General features: G+C 37.3%; 1 long non-coding RNA gene across 2 annotated transcripts in view; it reads right to left on the bottom strand.

Moving 5' to 3' along the window:
- LOC127477728 (uncharacterized) overlaps window positions 1–27,359 on the bottom strand; it is a 76,096-nt gene that overhangs the window by 5,797 nt on the left and 42,940 nt on the right. The window contains exons 3-4 of one of the 2 annotated variants that reach the window (XR_007907010.1): window positions 20,686–20,755; window positions 1,255–1,337 (exon numbers count right to left, since the gene is read on the bottom strand). This is a non-coding gene — a long non-coding RNA (uncharacterized LOC127477728). The remainder of the gene's footprint in view (window positions 1–1,254; window positions 1,338–20,685; window positions 20,756–27,359) is intronic. The other variant, XR_007907011.1, reaches the window with a different exon arrangement.

Raw genomic sequence — 27,359 nt, 5'->3', positions numbered from 1 at the left:
GTCCAAGTCTACAAATTCAGCTGGAGAATGTGACTATTGTGCTGGCAGTGCAACAAGACACACTCCCTTTTGCAACTCTCATTCACAAGAGAAAAAGGACAAGGAAGAATGACTCGTGAGCTGCCCTGCCTCAACCTGGGCAGAGGAGCTGCAGCTGTCCCCTTGTTACACACTGTACTCCCTAAAACCCCTTCTACTGACTTCAGAGTCAGCAATTCCCACGGGGCATCTCCATATCAGACTAGAAGACGCTCCTGGCAGTGCAGAGACTCTTCTCCAAAAATCCCTCCACGCTCCTGCAGGTGTACACAGGTCTGTGTGACAGGGAAGGAACCCTCATACTGAGGGATGACTGTATGTCTGAAATATTTTGCTATTGTCTTCATTACACCAATATCAAATCTTAAATTGCCTTTAGCAGGAGCAGGGTAGGAACCTTGCATGGCATCACATGAGTTGCTGAATGGAAAATGCACATTACCTGGAAACTGCCTTCAAAACTCATTTTAAAGAGAGACTTTGGAAAAGTCTGACATTTTCATCTTTGCAGATGGATTAAAAAAGATAACTGCAAATAATTTAGAAAACTGCTTATGTTTTTTACATGCATTTACATTATTTTCTGCTTTTCAACACCGAAATCCTGATTTTTTCCACTGGCCTTACTGTTCTGCAGGCAAGCACTCTCTGCTGCTAACTCTTCATATTCCTGAGGTAAAGGCAAGACCTGTTCTTACTTGTTGAAAATTAGCATAGAGCAAAATTTAATTATCAGAAAAGTACACATTACATAGGCAACTGTAAAGAGTTCAGTGCTTAGGATTTTGGAGGAGGTTATTTCTATACTTCACTTACATGAAATGTTTTCTGAAATATTCACATGTATATTTGAATCCATTCTTGGGACCTGGATGTCCAGCAGATGGATTACAAAATCTGACTTGCAGCTCTTTTATTATCAGTGCTTTCTGCTGCCAAATCCATGTCCTCTGACATCTCTGATACAATCCCATCATCACTTCAAGGAATATGAAGTGATACCCAGCAGATTAACACAGGGTAGAGATGTTCAGACCTGTTCAAACACTACAGGAGAGGGAGCCAAATGTCCTAGGCCAGAGAAGAATGTAAGGACACATGAATTAGAAGGAATGAGCAAAATGTCCTCTTCACTCACTGCAGTGGGTCCATGTGTGTGTGGGCACATTGCTTCCCTTCATTCACAATCAGTTCACAGACTGAAGCCACCCTTACCTCCTTTCTGCTCCTGGAGAGGGACATGCAGCTACACATGACCTCAATGAACATCAAACATGCTGTGAGGTACAGAAGGGTATCTGTAGGGAAAAAAAAAAAAAGAGGAAGAAAAAAGCAGCATAAATGTACTGTCTCAGGACAGAACAGTTCAGAAGAGCAGTTAGAGGATGCAGATCCAGCCGTTTGCTGTCAGTTCTTACCCAGTGCAGTAAGACTTAACTTACTGCACTGGTCAGTAAGAACCAGGCAGGGAGACTTAATTTTATTCCTTAAAGGCAGAAGACTAGGAGACATTAGGAAAGACCACCAGTATGATTCTGTCCTTATCATAAATGGAGGGGCTTACCAGGCCACTGTTTTCCATAAACACATTTAGAAGTTTGGCACATTTTGCCAGCTGTGTGACCTATTTATATTCCATTGTATTTTTCACAAGGGCAAATGTGCAAAAAACAAACTTCTGCCAATCCGAAAAAAGGCAGTAAGACAGAGCTGTCCTGTGATACTACATGTACTCCTCAGAAAATCCTAGTAGGATGTTCAGAGGCTATAAGGAGGAGACCCATGCTCACAGCATGCTTGCATTCCTCTCCTGGGATCATACCAGAACACTGCAGACTGTGTCTATGATAAGACAGCTTTCCATGCACGGAAAAAACAATGCCAAGGAATCTTTTAAGATAACAGTCTCACCAACTGCAGTCAAGAGCTTGATGAAGACATCTTTCACAAATCAAGTGAAGACCTCTGGAAACAATCCAAAAGAGGATGTTGGGGAGCAAAATACTGCACTAATAAAAAATTGGGTTCCTATGTCCAAATTTTTTATTGCATTTTTGGTTATTTCCATCTGTAACAGCCAAGAAATATGAAGGTACCCTGCATAGAAAGTTATGATAGTTGCTTTACAGAGTGTATCTGAAACTCCCATTTCCCACACTTACATCCTTACCATTGAGATTCACAGTCCCAAATCCTTCCATTAAATTGCTGACCCAAATAATGCATTGCAGTGAGTACAAGCAGTGCAACAAAGTCTGTGCAAGTTTAGATGCAACTAAAAAAGTACATGTATTAGTATGTATCAGATGCTTTTTAACTTATCTAGTCATCTTAAATATACAGTATTAGTCAACTATCTATATTTAAAAAGCAATACTACCCACGATACAAATGGTAGCATCCAGATTATGACAGGCACTGAAATTTGTGATCCAGGTTTCCAGGTTCTTGCAGGTGCAGATCAATACAGTCAGCTAGACACAGCAATGTGGAATATGTCCTTGCCCATGGCAAGGGGGTTGGAACTAGATGGTCTTTTAGGTCCCTTCCAGTTCAGATCATTCTATGATTCTATCAGTAAACTTTCCCTTTCTCAGATGACCTTTTACATCTGTCTATTCCTTTAGGATCTCCTGCTTTTAAGGACCAATTTTATTCTACTTTAGGGACAAACTATTCTTTTCCCTAATGGGAATAATGTGTAGCAACTATTAGTCACCTTTTTAAGAGATGCCCATTCAAAGGCATTTTCCAGAGACTCACATTGATCGCATGAAAAAATATGTTCTGTAGGAAGCTCTGACATATTGCAAATGCACTGAATGCTTGACATTTTTATGATTATGCTAATATTGTGACATTTGATGTGCTTGTTTTTGAATAAACATAGTGCAATTAAGTTCTCTGAAAGAAAACCAAAAAGAAACAGATCAATCACTGAGAAGGCAGGAAGAATGAAAACTGCTTCTACCAGCTTTGGAAACAAATGCCTGCTAGTCAATGGCAAACACATTTGAACTAGATATTTCATGAGATTTGTCAGTTTTACTCTGAAAGAGCACTGATAGGGTGACTTTCAAGTCTTAGTACAAGCAGTGGCTTCACTTTTACCTGTTCCCTCTACCTTTGAAGTATATTAGCATTTGTCATAAAATGACTCCTTCCATCACTGAAAGAATTACAACTCTTAGACTACTATTACTTCCTCTTAGACTGTTTCAAACTGGACAACCCAGTTAGGTCATGGAACCTTGTTTTTAACTTCAGCCCCTTTTAAAGCATGTTGCATGCTTCAATTATATTCCAAATTAAAGTAGGAGAGAGATAAGGTTTATAAATGTCAATACAAATTATTTCATAATTCCTCTCCCTCAACTACAGACCAGATTAACAGGAAGAAACAGAGAACTGAAAGAGGCACGACTGGAAGAGTGTGGTGTTTGATGGCAGGAAGGTTGCATGGATCAGAGCTGTGGAGTCGAGAAGGAAGAGCAGCAGACACTGGAGGAGAACCAAAGGGGGAACCAACGGTATATTTTTGGTACAAAGCCAGAGAAGGTATACAAAATGGCTACAGCTTGATTACAGCAATGTTAGGAAGCAAGATCTATCTCCTCTGCCTATCTATCTCCTTGGAAGCCGTAGCTCTCTGAAAATACTGAAGTAACTTAGTAGCAACTTTGGAGGCAAATTAAAAGAACATTCATAACCTCAGGAACTGTAGACATTTAATCTCTTGTTAAAGACAAATACTGGTCAGATTGAGTTTAATAAATCTAGCTTGATGGATACTCATTATTGATGAAATCAAGAATCAGCTTAATTTCAAGAAATCCAATTCCTTACACAATACATAATCAAGGCAACAGTAGCAAACTTAGGAAAAGTTACCAAAAAAAGGGGGTGTTGATCAAAAAAATTGAACTCATGGTCAATTATTGGCAAATCCCAAGTTAAACTCTGCAAATAGAGTTATAAAGAGGGACAAGCTGGAAAACTGTAGAAGTTTCAGCTCTTTTCCCTGAGACAGTGCAAGGTAACAGATTTAAGTTAAAGAATTGGTCTGAAATTAAAGGGAAGAAATAAAAAAGGATATTCAACGTCAAAAGGAATGAACTGGCAAAACACAAACCCTAATAAAATAATCCTTTCAGTACACTCAGAGACTCCTACAGCTTTTCTGTTCCTAATAAGATGTGTACACCTAAACTTTATTAATGTTCTCCGTATTTGTCTTTTTTCAGACACATGCACTCTAGGATTAATAATGTAGAGACACTTGACCTACAAAAAGATCTCCTCATATAATTGGCATGGCAACAGATGCAACATATCTTTAATAGAAGTGACAATTAGTGGTACTGCTTCTGCCACCCCTTCAGTATGACATTAACCTTTACTGAATTACTTTCCTACAGCATAATAGTAAACCCAAAGCTTCCCAGATGAAACATCCTTCTCTTGGGATGTTTTAACTTGGAGACACCTCAATATCCCATAGATTTCATTCCTTGGTCTTAGTCTCTTAACAGACACTTTCTCCTTTCGCTGGCTGCAAAGTGTTTGAGCAAGTTGATTCATTAGCCAGTGGTGCTCAGAAGGGAAACAAATCTGGAGGGACACAGTGTTTCTTTCTACTCAACTAAGTGCTTCAAGCAGGTCTACCTCAACATATAAGCCCAACTAGCAGCACGCTGCTTGCCTGCAGGTATGCAGTTAAGACAGAAATATATCCCAAAAGCTTTTAGCTTTTTAAGGCAATTAGATTTTCAGTACCAACCAGTGCCTCAGCTATGTGACCAGCTAAGACTGAACCAGACCAAACACACTACAGCCTATTTAATCCAGCTGGGAACAGTGAATATTTTGTGGGGGTTTTATTTTACCATATTTTAATCCCACAGAGAGTATATGTCTATATCTGAGCTAGTTAATTTAAGCTTTTTTTTTTAAGCTAAAAAAGAAATACAAGTATTTAAAAATGACTCATCTGACCTATTTTTGCTGATCTACAATGAGATTGATCACACCTTAAATTTTGTCAAGTCAAATGACTCAGTCTCTTTCTGACTTGAAAAACAGAGCATAATTATTAGCTCAGAAATTTTGAACATACAATGCAACCTTCTACTGGCAACAGAGACAAAACACTGCAGGTTACTAGACTCAGTAGGTCCAAATTCTTCTTCCCCTAGCACTGCACTTACACTACTTACCCTACACTGAAGCTACTTCACTTTGTTTTTCAGCACTAAAGAGAACCTTTGGCTTTCTCCATCTTAGCTTCCTTTTATTAGTTTTGTAATGCAGAAAAGTAAAAAGATATTTTGTTTAAATATTTTCTTCAACCCTTATGAATCCAAATCAGAAGTGGAAGTTTGTCTAAGGCATTCACAGCTGAATATCTGGATGTTCTATGTTCTAACAGATACAGAAAAATCCAAATCTGAATCTTGGTTTGAATTCATTTTCCTAACCAAGCTCCACTAGTAGAAATAAACAGGATCTAATGTAGTAGAATATCAGACTTTAGACCCACCCTGAATGATGTAGGTTTTCTAAACCCTGTATTTTTTATACCCTAAGGTTTTTTAAAACCCATACTCACTATAATCAAATCTCATTACCATGTCCACAGCTTTAAATTAAGGTTTACTCAGAATTAAAACAGCTTCTGCCAATTAAATTATTTTAAAGTACAAGTTGAACTAAATAAGGAAAGCATTAAAAAATCAAAAAATAAGCTCACAGATATATATATCTAGATAGATATAGATACATAAACACATTTTTCTTTATCAAAGGGCATTGTGAAAACTAAGCAATAAAGTAGCCATGATTATTATAGCAAACTCAAAGAACTAAAATATAAAATAAGACCAATACTTTCCAAATTCTCCAAGCTTTTGGCTACCTCTACTTTTGCATTGCCAGATGCGAAAATCCAATTCCCTCATTTCAAAGTGCTGAATTCACTACCATGAAAACCAATGACAGCTGGGATTACCCAGCATCTCTGAATATCAGATCCAGAGCCCCACACCTTCTTCCAAATTTAGAAACTCCTTTTGGCAATATTTGCCAAAGTAGTTTCCTATTTTGCTATACAACTCCTTAAACTACACAAGTCAGTTCTTAGGCCAGAGAGATCAAACCTCAGTTCCACCAAACACTGAGGGAGTCCTGACACTAATCACAATGAGGTAAAAATTAGCCTCTGCAGAAATAAGTGGAGGGGGTGTATATGAAGTTATTCATTGCATTTCTTATAAGGACTGAGCCTTATCTTTGAGTCATTCTATAATAAATACCATATCATTGCTCAATTGTATGGAAATGGTGATTAGTGGTTCTGCAAATGTTTTGTTTGGGATTTGCATTTTCTCATCAAAGGATACTTCTCTGCCTTCATATGCTGTCAGCCTCTTTCTGATGAGACAGCTCAGCACAGAGATGCCTCAAATGTATCAGGAAGAGAAGAAAACATATTAAACCACAAAAACGTGCAAGCTAAACACAGAGACTCTGAGTTCAACCACAAGGGCTTGGAAATGAAGGGAGCTGTGGTAAAATATTTTGGGTTGACTAAATACCATGCCCCGAAATTTAAGCTACTTGCAGTTCTTAAAAAAGAAATTCCAGAGACTAAGGCAGAATGAATACCAGCAGGGAATTTTAGTTTCCACTCCCAATTTCTGGCTTCAAAACCTTTTTATTTTATTTTACAACTGAAATTTTAGGGGTTCTGTATAATTTAAGCAGGTGTCAAATACATGTGCTCTAGACTATCAGCCATGAGGAAGTGGTTGGTAATGGGGAAGGGATAATAGTGTGAAGCCACCATCCATGTCAGAGCTCCTAAGACAGCCCTGGTTTTTAATAGGTCTGTCCTACCATATCAGTATGGTCAAGGACCTCCAAACTCATTTGCCTCGTGAGGATCATTTTCAGCAGAATTTGCTGTACCCAAAACCAAAAGACAATTCTTTAGATTGTATTGATTTTGTTAAGAGGGATTTCCCACACATTTATTACTGGCTATCACCATAATACTATGATAAGAAATATCCATGTCTTTTATCCTTATAGAAATACAATAAACTCCTGCTGTCCCTTCAGCACACCTAAAACTGTAAATCTGCAATAACTCATCACATCCCTTGTATAAGCCTTTACTCAAACTACTTTAAATATGTTTTGCATAGCCAGTATGATCATAACAACAGTTTGAATTTAATGGACCTTAACTGCCATTAATTCCAAATGGATACTACTGAGAGTGAAATAGCTCTTACAGTTGAGGAAGCAGGTGTTCATATAGGACAGAAAGAGGACTGAGCCACAGACTCTGGTTATGGGATACTTCTGATGGGAAAAAGTTTGTTTAGAGCCCATTGCTTACCTAGGTATGCAGTAAAGTAACATAAACAGTATCCATTTGAAAAACGTTAGTTTGCCTTTGTAGAAGCCAAGGCTTCAGTTTTGTGATTTATGACGTATTAAAAACTTTGGAGAACCTAACAATTAAACAAGATTATTTATTGGTTTTTTTCTATAAAAGAATTGCTCTTGACTGATGTCTCTAGACAATGACATCCTACATAAAATATATAACATAAGTAATCATTGTGTTTCTTACAACATTCTTTAAAGACGGAGGACAAGTTAACAGAATGCTAAATTTTCTAATACTAGATCTAAGTCTGAAAACACCAGAAAGAGCATCATCTGGAACTAACTGAGATGTAAATTTACTGTTTTAGGATACCTGCCTATTAGGTGTGAGGTGAGCCCATTAACTCATTCCACTACACAAATCTGAAGTAATATCATCCTTAGCCAGACTAAAATTAGAAGCCCTGCAACCACATATTGCACATTCTTCTATTCTTCTGCTTAAGGTTTCTATTTCCAGTCAAGACATTGATTGTGTTTTATTTCACACAATCAATGAATGGCTGATCAAACAATACACTGTACTGATATAGCTTACATTCAATCTGTCACTGGATTCACTGCCCATGAAAGTCTGGAAAACAAATACAGCACACGTTCAGAACGACAGAATGGTCAAGGTTGGAAGGCACCCCTTGAGGTCATCCAATCCAACACCACTGCTCAAGCAGGATCACCTACAGACAGTTACCCAGCCCATGACTAGATAGCTTTTGAATATCTTCAAGAATAGACTCCTTCTGATCTCTGAGAACCCTGTGGCAGTGCTCAGTCACCCACACAGTGAAAAAGTGTTTCCTCATGTTCAGAGGGAAACTCCCATGCTTCAGATGGTGTCTATTGCTTCTTGTCTTGTTAGTGCACACCACTGAAGAGGCTGATTCCATTCTTCTTTGCACCTTCCCCTCATATATTTACTTATGTGGATAAGATTCTCTCCGAACCTTCTCTTTCCCAAGCTAAACAGTTCCAGCTCCATCAGCCTTTCCTCACAGGAGAGATGGTCAAGTCCCTTAATCATCTTTATGGACTTCACTGGACTCTCTCTAGTATGTCCATGTGTCTCTTGTGCTGGGGAGGCCAGAACTGGACACAGCACTTAAGGAATGGCCTTATCAGAGCTTAAGAAATGGGAGGGATCTTGACCTGCTGGAAACATTTCTCCTAATACAGCCCAGGATAAATTTAGCCCTTGCTGCAAGGGCACACTGTTGGCTCATGATCAACTTGGCATCCATCAGGACACTGGGTTGTTTTTTGCAAAGCTTCTTTACAACCAGTTAGCCCCCAGCATACAAACAGTGCATGGGGTTTTTCCTCTGCAAGAGCAGGGCCTGTCACTTCTCCTTGTTGAACTCTATACGGTTCTTACCATCCATTTCTTCAGCCTGTCCAGGTCCCTCTGGATGGCAGCACCACCCTTTAAGGTATCAGAAGATAATCTGGTGCCTGAAGTGTAAAACTTGGGACAGATTCCAGCATCTAGAATGACAAAGCCTCAGGACTGATATTCTGGTGAATTACCAGATCTTTCCTTCTTGGGGGAAGCAAGGGATTCCCAGGTTCACCAGGTACGCTGGCACAGTTCTGTGCTCACTCCAACAGCATAAGGGATACCTGCATCTTACAGATAACCTTTTAATTAGGCAAATTACATTCCTCTTTAAAATGCCATGCAGTGAAGCAAAAAAAGACTGTGTCTCACACAGACATGTTGACAGCAATTTCTGTTCTATAAAAACAAGCCTCATAAAGACAGATTCTTTCTCAATGGTACCAACAGTTTTTTAAGAGAAAACAACAACAAAAAAAATTGACTGAGGGGGAAAGAAAAGGTAGATTTATATGAAAAGCGAGGAGTTTTTTCTTGTGGAAAAAGACTAGTGTCACAAGGTTCAAATATTTTAAAATATTAAATTTATTGCCTGATTGAAATTCACTATAAAATGTTATTCAAGGGAACTGATTAAAACCCTTGCCAAGTAGTATTATAAAAAAAACCTTTTATTTTTGCTAGCAAAAACCCCATAGCTTAATACTACTATGAGGCTTACTCCAACTCTTTTTTACAGCTTTTCATTAAATTCCATTAACTTATGATCAAATCCTGAGTTATATTTAAATTTCTTGAATTCAGGAATGATTCCAACAGCACCAGATTAATGAGAGAATCAGGCCCTAAGAGTTGCTTTTATAAATAGTCACACCTTTACATAGTTACTTTTTCCTCATTTTTTAAACATTACTACATTTAAGTGGGAAGGCTCTTGCAGGCTGCATATTCCTCACTCAGCATCTGTGGAATGAGGCTGTAAAGCATGTATCTAATGAGGCTGTGATCAAAATCAAGTTTTCAAGTTTGCCTCACTATCACAGGCAAAGAGCTTTTGGACTACAGTGGTGTGAATGACTACAATACATCAATTTGCAAACAGGGCTCCAGAAATAGAAAGATAACCAAATACTCTAAGGGAAGTCAAACTTCGCAGTGCCCCAAAGAGAAGCTTTTATGATCTCTAGAGGAGACACTGTATTAAGGCAAATTGAATTAGTCCCAAATTTATTTAACAAGGTTGGATTGATATGATTCTTTTACAGTTTACTTCACAGCTGTTAATCATTAACCACATTTCAGATAATCATCGGATATTCATTTTACATGCAATAAGATTTTTATTGAAGTTAACATAATAGTACATCTAAAGAACTCTCTTGAAAATGTTCCCTTAGGAAAAAAAATTATCTGCAAAGTAAGGCCATGAATTGTGTGCCTCATGGGTTAGCCAACTTTGTAAATACATATGAAATGAACATACATAACACTATTCTAATGCCATACGTAGCCCCTACTTTAATATGCATAGTAAATACTTTGCCTGGGTTTTTTTTATGAATATCACTGATTTACCCATCCTGGAGAGGTCAAGAGAGGAATGAGAGAGATTGTAGACTACTGTTTTACAGCTATCTTGTTCTTTCCTGTTTTGAGAAAGAATTTTTTCTGGCTGGACTTTTTTTCTGCTCCCATAAGGTCCTCCTTTGACTTAAAGGAAACTCCTCCCAGAAAAATTACTTTGGCCCTAATCCTGAAAGCTGATCTGTGTCAATGGACATACACAACATCACACTGAACCCAGTGGAGCTCAATTTGAATGTGAAGGTTTTGTTGATTCAGTATGAAGAGAAAAGTAAAAGTCAGAGGTTTCCAGGTAAGGTCTGTATTTATATCTGCAGTGGTTAACCGGCTTGTGTTTAGTTTCAAGTTACACCAGCCTATTTTCCAAATGAAATGTAACAGAAATCCAATGAGAACAATAAAAATGTTTCATATACTAAAAGTTAATTTTCTGTACTAAAATTATGTTCATTTCAGTGACTTTCTGACAGTTTTTTTTTCTAAAAAGATTTCAAAATGAGCTTATGGAAATAGATTGTTTTGTAAGCCCTTTCTCTCTAAATCAGCCAATTCTGTTACACAAAAAGAAATACTCCCAGTTAGTTGTTTGCCTAAAAATTTATGCTCTTCTGGTAAATAACTTCATTGATCAGAACTGCAGTGAAGGTGAATTGCATGTACCTGCCCTGAGGTACCTTCACAAAATTCTACCCAAGTTTTAAAGTCTCCTTAAGCAGAAAACTAATGAACCTACAGCCACAAAACTCGGGTTTTTCAAAGACTTTAACAAGCCGCTTGTAATTTTTTCTGACTTACTGAATGAAAAGGAGTCAGGAGGAAAATTCCGATAAAACTGCGTGTAAGCCAAAGGTTTGTTTATGTTTGTATGGATTAGCATTCACACATTTCCTGTTACTAGACTTCCCATTAGTGATGTTTAACTTTAACCACATATCCTGGGTTAAGGAATAGCTCCTGAAGTCAATTTCCTGATTAGGCTACGAAAGGTCAAAGGTTAATTTTGCAGCCACATGGTTAAGCTACCAACAGCTACTGCATAGCCTTGTTTTAACATATAAAGTTACTGCAAATATTAGCTGAAGGAGGTGGCACACTCTGGTGATTACACAAAAGTGTTGGGAAAAAATAATCCCAGGAGTTTATTCACTCTAAGTGAAATTTACTCTCTCCAGGTGCGCACATAGAATACACATCAGTGGAGACATTTCTCAAATATGGTGAGGCCAATCTGGCAACCTCAAATGTGTACATCCTTTTGAACATGGCTGTGTGACCACTGCCAGTGTCAAGAAACTTCCCGCTGTATATCATCTTAAAGTCTTTCTTCATACACTTGCTACAGACCTTGAAGAAGAAACCAGGCTTAATATAAAGTAATACAAGACTACACAAACATAAACTTATCATATTCTCAAAAGCACAGTGATTTCTGCTTCTTTAGGGGGGAAAAAATCAGCAGATGGATGATGAATTTGCAAACAGCACTGCAGCAGATACTCTTTGTTATACCAAATCAGCAGGAATTAATTCATCATTATTTCTTCCATTTAAATACTAAAGTGAACAATCCTCCCCCCAAATACTTAAGATGAAAAATGAAATATCTGAAAGAGTTTGTGGAGCTTCTATCTGGAGACGTACTTTTGTCCAACAGTAAAATCAATGTTTTTTTAATAGTGAATAAGCAATAACGGTTTATTGACACATATCAATAGCAATGAAGAATTCTAGAGTTAGAGATAGTAATCCAGACTTGTTCACACTGCACAACATTGTCCTTCCCTGGTGAGTTCTCATCTACAAATTATTTCATTCTGATTCAGTTTTGGTAACTCCCTAGCATAGAATATGTCAAATATTCAATAGTCATATGAATTAAATCCCATGTATTAACATTCTAGTCTTCTTTCAGATCTGTGAAACAGGTGATGGGGAGATTTGACATTGGATTTAGTAAAGATAGTCTTGGTACTTAGTTAGCTCATTACAACTACTGTAGATTAAATAGAGGGCTCACAAGTAACTAAGTAACCTGGGTTACAAATCATGGTTTTACAAAGGAAACTTGGTTTGACTCTTACCCAGGGCCTAAAATTACTAATACAGCCACCGCTCTTTGGGTGGCTGTCTGACGTTATCATTTATATTTGCATCGCCGTGGCAGCATTTTACACTTGTTTTGCACAGGGAAGGCCTCTAGATAAGATGTAAGATAGTGGAGACAGTCATCAGTCTTTACTCAGGATTTCTCAGCTGCATGTGAACAATAAAAAAATCCACTTTTTTTGTAAAAACTAATGCATTTGAATATGTTTGGAAATAGAGAACATCTGTTTCTTACACTTAAATCTGGTTAAATTCCAGTCATGAGGAACTGGTTCAATTTTCACATTTAGGCTGTTTGCAAGACATAATTTTTGTGAATCATTCATAGTCATTCAGCCTTCACTGCTTATAAACAAAACAAATATAAGTGGATGCACATGAGCTGTTCTTCATTCACTCGTGGACTTAACATTTGGAATTCACTTTTCCAGCCATGTGACTGGTTCTACCAGTCAGACAGTACAACTTTTCTTCTCTGACTAGATTTCTTAAACTTTGTAAATAGCATAGCACTCGAAAAACATGTTCCACCATCCAATAAAAACAATGAAGATTACCTGAGAAATAACAACTTTGAACAGAAAGGACAGTCTAATGACTTTTGTTATATTTAAAGAAATTTAATTCATTCTTTTTCAGCTGAGGGATATTTCTGCCTGGCTAAAGGTATCCATTTCAGATTTTAAAATACTCTGTTTCTTTCCTAAATGCAATGGAGCAGGGGAGAGGGATTTCTCTTGTCACATTTACACCAACTCATCACTACAAAAGCAGTTTTCCTGCCTGCCCAGGAGCTGCCATGTTACTGACCTGTGCCTCCTTTTTCTCCACATTTCCCCTGATTTAGTTTAGCTTGATGGCTCTTTCTGGTCAGTAGCTTTGACACTTTACCAGCTGATTTTGCTTATCTAAAACATGAAGTTCTAGGACTGTTTACATTTTAAATTGTAAATACTTTGGTAGAACATATGATGACATTTCAGCAGCACAAGTTCCTGTGATGTAAATCCTCCTGTCCCAATAATTGATTACAAAAACTGCAGGTACAAATTCCCTGTATTCTCTGGTTGGAATATAGCAAGGTCTATGGCCAAGGAATCTCACTTGCTACAGTGCCTTTTCCCTCTTCTTTCTTCTTATTATTGGGAATGTCTGCTCTATGGCACCTTGAAAAATCACTGCATTTTTCAATCTTTTGTTTCCCTACTAATTTTAATACCTGCATAAACACATCCAGGAGGTACAGAATTACTGGGTAAATGACTCTGATAAAAACACAATTTTTGGCAGCCCAACTCAGTAATGTTCTGTGCCATGTGTCTAACAGGTATCCCACAAAAAGGATGTATTCTAATAGTTCCAAACCTGCAATCCAGCTTATATTCTGACCATAAAGTTTCTGGTTTCTGTCACTGCTCTTTTTTTGGTGGGGGAGAGTTGAATTACTAACACAAGTTCATTCATGTAGAAATATTTCACACCTCTCAACTCTATTTCTTTGAAATCCCAGACAAATGGCCACTGCTCATGAATGGTGGGACTCTCCATTAGGCAGTGAGCTAGATGCCTGTTTCTCTCCTGTGAGAAGAAATACTGCACACTTTCAACATTGATAGAAAAATTGCCAGTGCCCTCGCTTTAAATGACAGTAGAGAAACTAAAGTATATAATCAGATCCTGGGAGACTTGGGTAATATGTTCCCCTGAGATAAAAGGTGTTCATCTCCTATTTTCAAAGAAAGTGCCCTAACCACTAAATTAAAGCTTGATCAAAGTGCTCTAGTATGGCACTGCGCTGCATCACAGAGCAATACGTGAACATCCACCAAATGCACCTAGAACCTGAATTTGATTTTAGTTTCCTATTGGAAATGAAGGGAGAAATCTGGCCTGTGGTTAGACATCACTATTCAAGATTTCCTAAAATATACAGTAACTATATTCCTCATTAATTGCTGTCTACTTCTGTCAAGATAATACGACAGCAACTCCAATGAAGTTACAGCACTTACAGTAGTACAGCTGATAGCAAAACTTGGCTCGATATCCTCAAACATAAATGGATATTTTATCTGCTTAGTGCATGCTGTCTCTTTTATTGAAACCAAAACAGTGAGACAAAAGTCATCCTGAAGAGACCAAAAGAAACTTAAATATGTATTTTTTTCTAAGCATATGAATATTTTATGATCTATGGTTTCCATAGTGCTTATTTACTTTGTTTGTTCAACATTTTGAGTTGTCAAAATAGGCATTAGAAAGAGCAAAAACAGAAAAATGGAAAATAAGTCAGTAAGAAATGGATTTCTTACATTTTTCCTTGGGACACATGCAGACATAGACACTATCAACACATTGCAAATAATATACTAATTGTTCATTTGGCCCAAACTTAAACCAAGAATTCAACACTCTCAGAAAGTATTCAATATGTATTTTTAAAATTATTCCAGTCACACTAAAATATAGAAAAGTCTCAGTAAAAATAATCATAGAAGGAGAAGAGAAATCAGGTATATTTTGATAAGAAAATATTGTGTACTCAGTACAATATCTTTATCAGATTAGCAAGTTTCTTACTAATATCTACAAGGAGATATTTTCAAGTCACTTATTTGTGTGAACAGTTTCAGAAAATGTTAAATGTTATGAAGTGTTTCTTTAAAATCTGCATTATTAGTGTCATTTATCATTCATCTTCATTTGCACTTAGCATTTTGGTATTGGTCTTAAATGTATCAAAATTTGCTTCTACCTTTCAGGTGATGACAGGGTAGGACATTGCTAAGACGGGCTTGCTTGGGAGATGCACAATATTTTTGGCTGCGTATTTTCCAAACTCTATGTTGTCTTCCAGTGAAAAGCAAACAGAAATATTTAAATTACATAATTGCCTCCCTACACTCTACCTAAACTCTTCTTTCAGTCACACTCTCTTCTTTCAGTGAACCTTAACAAGGCAAACTGAAAGCTTCCTTTGTTATCCTGGTCTATGGCACCTGAATGGTGCCAAACAAAACTGAGTTAATTCAGAGCTCTTAGCAAAAGGATTTCTTTCTCTGACTCCAATACCAAATAGAGAAAAAAACAAGCCTTTTGCTTTTCTCTCAGTGTTAACTAAGAGCAGAGAAAACAAAAATATCATCTCCTTCATGTTATGATTTACATACACTCGCCTTCCTCCTTTTCTTATTTCTTCTGAGTCTCCATTTGATTTCTCATGGTTATTATTCATCTACATAAAGGCATTACCACTTATGGTATGAAGTGGTTTTACATGGAATCCTTGTAATGCAGCAACTCATAACCATAATCTAGGCTAAATGTGTTACCTAAATTGCTGTGGTTTCAAAATTTACAAAAAAAATGTATTTCCTAGAGCAATCTAACTTCTCCTTTTACTAAAACAACAAAGTAAACCCATTAGAAAGACTATGAGTTTGAGCAATTAATTACACACTTAATAATATTTTATAGTTTTCTAAATACTTTAAAGTCCTTTCCAAACATTATGATTCGGATCCTGCCACCACTCCTCATAGAGACTAGAAAAATAATTGGAACTACTCCAAAAGCAAATTACATTTAGGTTCTGGGAAAATTTGGGTTCTGATTCAATTTTTTTTTCAAATAATTTAGTGACATCATTTTGACCATATGCATTTGGAAATGGAAACACCACATTAAGCAATTTCATGTAACAAAATGAAAGAAAGATAAGATTTCTCTCGAAAAAAAAGCTTTGACTCTTAAGTATCTTACATAGCTGAAGTGTTCCAAAGGCACAGAAGGTGGCCAGCCACAAAATCATTATGGAAAGCCTCAGAACTGGATCCTACCTCACATTTATTTCTGTAAATCCTTCCCTTGTTATGCTACTGCACCTAAGAATGAATAAGTAACTATTGTTTAGAGTTTCACATTTATTACATAACTAATGCCCTAATCACATTGAGAAGTTACAGAAATTAAAAGAGTATGATCATAATTTCCAATCTTACACATTTTCAAGTGTACCACTGACATGACAAAGAATTCAGCAACTACTCAAATCACATGGTTTGCAAAGGCATTCTTTGTCAAAAAAAAATAATTAAAATTTAGGGTTAAAGCTAGAAAAAAAAAAGACAATGATAAATACTGGTTCTGTTATAGCTATTCTGTTGGAATTTTTAAAATATTAGGTAAATCTTCGTGATTTAAAGATGTTGATTCAGAGAGTATTAGCTATTTACCAAATACTTAATAAAGTCAGGTACAAATTAAAAAGCTCAATATGTATTCTCAGTTCTGCATAGAAATCCTCTGTTTGGCAGTTGGAACCACATCAAATCAAATTTTTACTAGGTTTGAAAAAAAACTGCATATATTCATGGTTTCCACCGGCTAGTCAAGAGCTTGAAATATTGGTCTTGACTATCCAGTCAAGACCAATTCTTTCCACAGGAAAGTAATTCTCAGAGGAAATTATTTGTCACACTGCTTCCAATCTAAAGATCTAAACACAGTCTTTCCTCTAGCCTTTGGCACAACCCATAATAATTGGACCATAGGAGAGAGCAACAAAAAAGTGGATCCACAAGATGCATGCCAAATATCACTACCAGCTCAATCATTCGCTTTCTCACCTTTCCTCCCCATCAGGAATAATCAGTAGCTGAAGTATTAAATGACATGTCACAGTCATTCACTGATGGAGGAGCAAGACAGAATGACATATTCTGCTGATCATTTATAGCTATTGGTTGTTATAGGGTATTAACTTGCAATACACAGTCTCGTTTGAATTTCAGATGAGCAGATGGCCAGATGGATTAGCCTGTAAAATTAATATTCCAAACCCATATACAGCAGGACTTTGTATGGGTACTGACTGCTTCAAAACCCATGAAGTCGGTTTAGTGGATTTTATTTTTCAGGCCTTGCTTATTATTTGCTCCACAAATACTGAAACCTGCCACAGCAAAAGGCAATTCTGGAATGCTTCAGTATTTTGGTGGCATGGCTTCCTTGAATACTTCTTTCACAGTGCCAGGAGCACTCATTTCCAGCGCACATCTGGTGAAAAGACCAAAATTTGTTTACCTTACCTCAAAATATTTGCATATGCCTACAAGGAGGTGTACAGTACATGGGAGCTGGAGATATTAGGTGCCTAATTATGGCAACAAGCAACACTGAAATTATTGCCAAAAAAACCTCTCTGTGCTTTTCAGGTCTCACCTGGAGGACTGTATGTGTACACACCTGGCAGATGTCGCTCCCAGTTCCCGAACTGACCAGAACACTAGCAAAGACCTGCTGAAACAGGAAGGAGCAACTCACTTGCTGGTGTTCATAGGGACAGAGGGTACAGTTAGCGACTGCAGCCCAGGAGAAGGCGACAAGTTCCAGCTATTAAAAACTGTGAATTTCTCAAGTCCCCTGGATCTTTCTGAAAAGCTCACCTCAATTGCAATTAGTCTGCCTTGGCCTCTGACCCACTGCAGATGAACATAATACAAGTCTTGAGGGAAACTGCTGTATTTTAGAGCCACCAACTTGATTACTATTGATTATCTACTTGCCTCAATGGTAATTTCCCTTTGTCAGTAGCACTTCTGCCTGACTGCTCCTTCTGGGACTTAGGTTTTCTGTTATTTTTCTCTTTTTTCCCCAGATTGGCTCCAAGAAATATATTTTGATTATGTTTTCGGTTAAGCAAGGAAGGTAATAGAAGGGAAGGGCTCAGCTCTAATCACAATAGGAACTTATTAAAGAAATCCCTCATTGTTCCAGGGGAACCAAGAAGGTAACTTTTCAAAATTAGATTGTCCATGAGGTAAGTTTTCCTTTTCTGCTTTGATGGGGAAAAGCATAACAATTTAAAATAAATAATATATGAGGCATTAGAATACTCCCATATAGTTCTAATCTAGATAGTTAACGTGAGGACTGAAAGGATTCCTACAGTTAAATTACTGTGTGGTTGCAAAACTCGAAGACTAAGTTTAGAGCTGACTCTCCAATACGATGATCCAGCTGAGTGGTTCAGTAACAATGATGTCGGGCCTCCAAGCGGCAGATGAGGCTTTTGTTTTATTTGTTTCACAGTAAATATCTGGGCTGTTGCTTAGCAGCCATACACAGAGACAGAGGCGTTTCCAGACAAAATAAACTACACTACAGCAGGTAAACCTTTCACAGCAATTACCAAATGGAAATGAGATCTGAACTGATCACTGCAAAGCAACCCAACACCTTTGTTTCCTGCAGATGTTTTAAGCACACAAACAGCAATTTGGGATTTCTTGATGCCCCTGTGATAAGGCATCATATATTAAAAAAAAATTAGTATACTGATTTTGAAAAATTATATGCTGAAAATCCTAGAAACAGAGACCAAAGTTTTCAAACTTCTGTCAGCTGTTAAATCCATATTTAAATAACACATTAAACAACTAGATTTTCTCTCAGAGACAAGGAGCATTTACAACCGTTGCTGAATTCCAGGGAATTTTCATATATCCTAGGAGCATTGCACTCATCCAGAACTGAAATACAAATAACAGAGCACCAGACTGAAAAGCTTTTTTGGATGTTTTAACAACTTGGTATTAATTCTGATAAGTCTTATTTCTACCTCTGCTGTCACAAAAGCCCCGATACCCTGAGTTCTCAGGCCAAAACTCGTGCATGTCACCTACCCCTGAGTGTTTCATTTCCACACAAAGTCTTCAGCTTTCACAGGACTCACCTCCTATACCAAAAAAAAAAAAAAGGAAATGCCAAAGCTGCTCTTGCATATCGCAGCTGTACAGCTCTAAGGCAGGTATTTCACTGAGAAAGCAGCACTTGGCCTCAGTGAGCAAACAGAAAGGGCCAAATTCTGCTCTCTCTCGTTACCCTGGGGCATTCCACAAGGAGGAATCTGCATGTGAATAACCTAGAGAAGAAATGTGTTTCCAGACACTTGAGCTTAAAGACTGAAAAAATGCTGTTGTGAATTCTGTCATCTTATATTTTCATTGACGGGGTTTTGGGGGAAGAGTTGTGTTGTAAGGTGCTTTTTTTTACTCTCAGGGTTGATCCACAGGGCATTGTCATTATGTTGCTGTCTCACCTTTCAGTTGATAGACAGACTTCCTGCTGGAGAAACATTATTATTTAACCGGATCCACTCATCCTGCCACTGATTTGTTTTACTTTTGTTCCTGGCAAAGAACAGCAACTCTAGGTAATGTTTCTTTTCTCATTTGAGCAAGTCCTTCAGACTACTTTAGTAAATTAACCCTATGTAGTTCACTTAGTAAACACAGGATCTCCAGAAAGGATTTAAAAAACTAAATTACTTTAGCATTTCCAGACAATCTTTGTTTTTCTTTCGTTTTGTCTGACACAAGCTTAAGAAAATACTCAGGAAGCAAACGTGAATGTTTAATTCCTCAACAAATGTTGTAAGCACAGCATGAGAGAATCAAAGCAAAAAGGAGGGGTTTTAATAAACAATAAAGACATGCCAACTCTGCTTCTGGACTAGAAGTATTATCAATGAATCCGCAATAGTCTGTTTTTTATTACATTAATCTTTTCCAGTTTGAGTTTCCCTTTAGCACTTGTAACCCCTCTGGAAATCCACGTCTTCAATTTGACCACAATCAAATTCTCATTCATTAAGTTTAGGCTGTATGTACATATATTTGTGTATAAATATTTATGATACATCCTGTACTGTACACCTCTGCTCAAAGAGAAGTAATAGACTTCCTAAAAACATTACTAAATAAATTTTTTTCATCTCAGTAACATTAGAATAGACAATTATAATAGTCTCTTACATTCATTTACAAATCTATTAAGAAAACATATTCAGCATAGCTGTGTTCAATGGAATATTCTCTCTCCCATCTTGTTAAAGTTTAGAAACTTCCATCAGATGGTAAAAAGGCTTTAAAATATTACATTGTATACGCCATTCATAAAACTTTCCTTGAGGATCCAATCCCAACTTATGTAGTAGATAAGGAAAATATTCCAGTTAACCTAAAAAAGATTTAGTCTGAACTGTAGAGCGACAGCTACTCACCACTAACTTCATACATATTTTCTTCTTTCTAACTAGAAAATTAGGATCATAATTTGCACAATGGTCTCTACAGGTTAAACAAAGGATTTCTCTTACTACTCACCTTCTTGTTTTCCCACTCTCCAAATGGTCCAAGAATCACCAAGACAACAGGACACCTTCCAAAGTCTTCACTAATGCAGACAGAAAAGAAAAAAAAAGAAAAAAAATCCCAAGGATTTGTGCCCAAATGCAGAGCATTGCAATAAGTAGCTATTAGACGTGTGGGCACAAAGGAAGAATCTGTATGTTCACAGGTTCAGGGACTTGCTTTATACGGGAAAAATGAGATGCCTCTGATCCTCAAAAGTTAGGCAGGCATATTTTCAGGCTCCTCAGTTAGGATTTAAACACATAAAGGGGGCAAGGGAGGATCACAAACGTACATCTAACCTACTTGCAGTCTGAAAATATACAAAGCGGCTTTAAACACCCAGTGCAAGTGAGAAGAACAGTTTTGCTCCAGAGCACAGAATTCTGCAAGCTAATTTGGGAGAGGACAACATTAACCTGCGCAGAGCTTTAAACTGAATTAACCCTTGCACAGAAATTAGCTCAGTTAAAGTCAGTTTAGGTACCTCAACAGTCATTCTCCTATAGTCCATCCACCCTGGAGAATACCCTAAAAGCAGAGGTAGCAGCAGAATACCCAGCAGAGGTAGCAGCAAGCACTCTGCATGGAACAGTTGCAAAATGGAGAGAAGATTTCTCAAGCAGGGTTAATATGTTAATGTCCAGCAGCATTAACAAAACCCATCAACTGCACAGAAAGCAAAGAGAAGTGCAAGCAGATGGAAGCAAAGACTGCAGAGGAACTGCCTGTAAGACCATCCTGCTCTGGAGGAGCCACACAGTGTGGGGCACACAGCTAGGTCTGACTAGGAAAAAAGGTCTTTCGTAGGAATTTTTGGGACCAATGAGGTAGTGTCACTGCTGCATCACCTTCTTCAAAGTGAAGATCCTTAATATATTGACCAAAGGTGCAAACAAAAACATTAAAAAATAATTCCTCTGAAGTCCCTTGTCATGTTAGCTGCCTGGGCTCCTCTTCTGCCCTGTATATACTGTCACAGATCTCAGGGGTTCAGCAAATTCCTTCCCCTTCCATACTACTGCAAACTGCTGAGCTGAGTTTGTTTGCAGTGACCAATCCAGAACTGAACATCAGCACTTTGGCAAGCCCGAGCCAAAAATGCAGAGTACTAAAACCAGCACAAGCTCCCAGCCAAAACTGGTGTATGGATAAAACTGCTTAGGAACTCCAACTTCATCATTAAATGTTATGTATATCCAAACAAATTCCAATAGTGTGACCTAGCATCTGTAAGTTCTCTCTGCACACAGCAGTGCATCCATATAGGTGTTTTTTCCCTCGTAAATAGTCTGCCTTGGTGGATTTAAAGCTGTGAATACTTGAAGTTAATAGCATTTGACTTCAATCCATAGGCAGTACAGGATCAATTTTCTAATTACATATATAAAAATCTGTTTCCCCACACCAGAAAAAAAAAAAGAATACAATCATGATAATGTACTGTCATTTATTTATAACAAAGTCAGAACACCTGAACAAGAGAGGTTTGCAGCAAGATTTTTTGTTAAGTATGAACCCCATTCCCTTCACTTTCAGTCTTCCTGCTGTAGTTACCAATTATTACACTTAAAGCCAAAGCTGCTCTGAAGGAGAACAAGAGCTGGAACTGCCAGAAGTGAGGCTGAGATATTCAGTTAATAATTTAGCAGCAGCTACTTATCAGGATATACAAGTTCACATTCCTCCTTTTCCCCACAGAAACATCTTCTTCATGAAGGAATTTCTCTGGGAGGTCACTGCTAGAGAAGAGAGTGAATAGCACTGTCTGCAAGAAAATGCCTATTTCAGGCTCCAAGAATTATTCTGGATAACTTGCACAGACTTCTTTAAATGAATGGTAATAACACTTCTTTAAGAATATTAAATCTTCTATGTAGAGCTCTTCTACCACATTGCAGCATTTAATCTGGTTTGAAAACTAGATTTTGCCCTCACGTAGGTCTAGTAAGAGAGCCATATAAAACATGCAAATTAAAAGAAAAAGGTATAATTATGCTCTTTGGTATCTAGATTTTAAGTTTAGATAGCAGAAGAATGAGAGTGAATGAAGTATATCCAAAACCTAATGCCAAATTTTGGGTTGCTGAAAAGAGTCTATTCTTATTTTGTTATAAAAGGTGCAATATTATTGTCTCTTAAATATTACTCATTTTTTTTCGGACTTCACAGCTGCCATTGCAGGTATGTAGTAACATTACTTCCATTTCTCCATAAAAGAGTCATCCAAATCAAACAATATTTCTACAGAGCATCACCAAATATGATATACTCATCAACTACGATATATAAATGGAAATTTTGAACTTCAGACTGTAAAAATATGCTGGAAAGTGTTAAAGGTGGTACAAATAAAAATCATCTGGAAAAAAAAACTTCTCTGCTTTGACTAATCTCCTTAGCCAAGCAAGACAAGTTTATCAAAGTAAGTTTTAGTGATCAACTCTCCAGATTAAAAATACATCTTTGTGTTAAACTTAAATGGTTGTATGTTCTTCTGTATAATTCTTTGCTATGTACAGGAGATAAATTTGAGGAAGTTTTATTTCACTGAGATCCAAATTCATCTCACTAACTGCAGGAATTTCTCTGGGGTGCCTAATTAGGAGCCACATCAACAAAGGTTGCCTATATAAGTCAATGCTGAGAGACAGCTTTAAAGGATAATTCAGTGTTGCTACTCTAAAATTGCCTCTTCTCATGCACTATAGAACAGGGCTCCTAATCTCAGCTGGGTATTACAATTAGTTGAAATTAATTCTGGCCCCATCCCTAGGGTTCCTTCAGTAAAAAAGTTTTCCTTTTTTCTTTCATTCTGAAAGAAAAAAAATTATTCACAAACCTAAGAAACACGTAGGACAGATGCTCCTGTCTTTCACTTGGCCCTGCAGGCTTCTGAAAATCTATGGAAAATACCATTCTCACTGGTGTTATGGCTTCACAAAGTCATAACCACTGCCACTGCCTTAGACTGCATTCAATGTTCCCAGTAGACATTTCTAGCTAGCTAGCTTGAACTTCAAATTCACCCCATTTCTAAGCTATTCCAGTCCCCAGAAAGGATCTTCAACAGTCTAAGGCAGAATAAAATGAACAATGACATGGCTCCCTACTGCAAACCTGCACTGTTTTTGAACACAGATGGAAAAAGTAAAACAGAGCCCAGAGTAACTCTCTGGATGCATGACCCAGGAATTGGTGCACCCTGGAGTCCTGAGGATACACAGCTCTCACAAATGTATTCTGCTCTGTAAGTAACCTGCTTGTGAATTTGATACAGAAAGAATAGACAGTCATGAAACGAAAACAAAACAAAAAAAATCAAATCCATGTATTTATATAACTTCTCAGGATAGACTTGACTTTACCACAATCAAAGGACACAAGCTCCATTCACTCAGCCAAGTTCAGTATTCTTTCAATAAACCAGGTTAAAAAAAATCCAGGTTAGTGACATGCCAGTAAAGTAAGGGTCATTTAGGAATGCTAAGTGAGAATATTCAGCTGTCTAGTGTTTGGAAGGGGGCAGGGGAGAGACAAACTATATTTCCCCACATTTACTTCCTTTAGAGATTTTTTTTTTCCAAAAAAGATGCCTTGCTAAGGAAAAAACCCAATGATTTTTCATCCTTTCATAGTGCTCTATATGCTATATGAAAAACTAAAGGGAAGAATTAAAGAGGTGGTTTGGTTTGGTTTGATTTGGTTTGGTTTTACAGTCAAAATTCATGTCTATGTACTCTGGAAAAGTTGCAGTGACTGAAGAATTTATGAAATTGTGATGTGAGAAAAAAAGAAACAGGAAAGAGTAAACCCTACAGAAATAGAGATTCCATTGTCTACTGTCCTTCAGCCAAGATTTTCAAGAATGACTAATGATTCTGGCTGTTACAACGCCTGAATTGCCTTTGTGGATATTCATTTCCAGAAAGTGCTGAGTATCTTTCCTCTGCAAATCAAGCCTCTTGAAACTCTGTGTAGCTGGGTAACCAAGAAGGAGGCATGGAAAACTTCCTTTAAATTTAGAACATTTTTTTTAAACACCCACTTAACTACAATGCTCAAAAAGACACTTGGAAAAAATGTCATTGTGAAGTGATTGGATTATCTGCTATATAATTACAGTGTTGCAATACATACCCCTGAGATATTCAAGCAGCTTGAGAGGAAAACTAGGGATGATAATGTATTATCCGAGACATGAAGAGTTTAAAAATAGGCAGAAATAATGCCTCCAGCCATTTTTTATTTGCTACACCAAGATGATACTTTTAAAGTACTTCGTACATTTACTAGAGATTGTGTTTACCACCTTAGTGATCAGCCATAATCTAAATTATCTCAAAAAAGTGGGTTTTGCAGAGATTTTTGGCCTTTTTTGCAAGTGTAGGCACTCTCCTGCAGTTATAGATATAATCATACATGAAGTCTGAGGAAACTGATAGATCTGATTTGCATTTAAGAGTTCATGTAACCACTTAAAAATTCAGCTATCCTAATATCTGAACATTTAGTGCAATCCACTGGAAAATACACCACAGCATATAGAATTATTATAGGCTGCAAGATACCATTATTTCCAAGTTCACCAGGAATTTACAAATTCCCAGCAAAATATAAGATGCAAGCAGCTGCACATAAGATTAAATCCCCTACCTCCAGCAGTTTTACAAAACTTTTGCATGATATATGTTCATTACACAAAGCTAAGTGCCCACCAATCAAACTGCTATGAATGCCCCAAAGTGGTTATCTCTTTAAGAAGATAAAGTGTGTTGTTTATATAACTTATTAAAAATTGCACCCTTGCATTCCTTTTTCAGATAAAAAGTGTGAGGGCACTGCTTTATCACTTTAAGCATGTGTTTCTTTGAACATATTTGTGCTTTAAAGTAAACACCAATGCTAGTTTTTACGACTACTAAAATCAAAACACATCTTTTCAAACTAATCTGTACAATGGTTGGGAAGAGCCTTTGATTCAGTACCGTAATTATAAACAGGCACTTAAGTCAGAAGTCCTAAAAGAGCATCAGTCATTTAAAATCAAATTAACAGTTTGATTAATCAAACACCAGACTGTCAAGTCAGATAACATACCTGATGGCTTTGTTCAGTTACCAAAGAGGGTTTCCCCTTTAAGCACCACAGATTTCATCAGCAAAACAAATTTTACTCAAGCAGAAAATTTTGGTTTCCTTCAAATGTGCTCTACAGTATTACTAGTAAAATTCTCATGACAAGCCAAATTCTGCTTCACTTTCATGTGGTCACATGGCAGGAATTGGGAGACTTTACAGATAGATTTCCTGTCTCTTTGAGGCCCACTTTTCAGGTAAAAAAGTGCAGTGTGAGCCAGGAGGATGTGCACTAATAGAATCAGATCATGTGAATGTGGTATACCAATGTGGTAGAAAACCAGTTAATTTACTTATTTCTGAAAGTTAGTGATTATTTACTAGAATGTATATGAGAAGCCAGTGCATAGCATAGGATACATTGCATGGATTTTCACACCTGAATTCTCTTTCCCTCCCTTAGAGTATTTTCTGATCCCACCATATGACACAGAATCTGAAGATCAGTCTTCTCTACAAAAATTTGGAAAGACCCTTCACATTAGAGACAATATAATTGCTGCCATTGTGTTAAAATATCAAAATGGAAAAGATCATGCTATGCTATTACAGCCCCAGAGTAACCAAATGAACAGACTGGAATATGTCATGCTAGAACAGACACACATCTGCAGAACCATTATGGAAAACACCAGCTCTGTGTTCCACAAAGCAGCGTATTCCTCTGTGCTACTGGGATCAATCAAACTTGAGAAATCGTGACTGAAGAATTGTCCTCTGAAGTGAAGTAACATTGATCCTCTGTAAGTATGGCATTGTATCTGGCAGGAGGTGTCTCCAGATGTGCTGTATTTGATTTATGAAGAAAAATTATGTTAGTCAATACAGAAAGAAGGCATGCACTTCGATTGACCAGAAAGGTCTCAAACAAAGAGAAAGGAAAAGCCATCTTTTGTCTGCAGCATACAAATGCTCCTGGTGTTGGATAATGCTCCAGAATCAGTTTTCAATCCCTCGGGTGTCACAAATAGTCTAAAAACAACTATGAAGGTAAAGCGAGCGAGTTTCTCTCTATATCAGTTCACCCACTATTATTAGACACTGAAAGATTGCACCTATGACAAGCACTCTGAATTGTGAAGCAGCATCAACAAGCAGATGTGTGCTTGTGGGGATAGGCCTGTTTTCAAAAGAATGGCTGCAAATGCATGTCCTTCACAGTGTCTGATCCCGAGCCCATTTCCAGCATGGTAAGGAAGGATAAAATGGAAGTATGCCAAGTATAGCAACATAAAACCTCTAAATTCGTAGCAGACAATTAAAATTAAGGGAAACAGGAACAAATTCCAGATTAAACAGCAGCAAAGGAAAAACTTGAAGAAACAAACCCCATCACCTCATACACCAAGGATCTTTCTGTCATGATTCAGTATGCTGCCTGCATAATATCTATGGATGTGTAACCAAAGAAAAATCAAAAATGCCTCTTGTAAATGGTGTTTTGAAAAAACTGATAATTTCTTGGCTTCATTCCACAACTGTTTTTGATACTCCCCTGTCTATGATTAC

This window comes from Manacus candei, unplaced genomic scaffold (genome assembly GCF_025592945.1).
Source record: "Manacus candei isolate 608988 ecotype Guabito, Panama unplaced genomic scaffold, ASM2559294v1 h1tg000056l, whole genome shotgun sequence".
In the NCBI taxonomy this organism is placed as follows: Eukaryota; Metazoa; Chordata; class Aves; order Passeriformes; family Pipridae; genus Manacus; species Manacus candei.
Note: the sequence above shows the minus strand (reverse complement) of the source record. Positions and strands in the feature narration are given on the sequence as shown.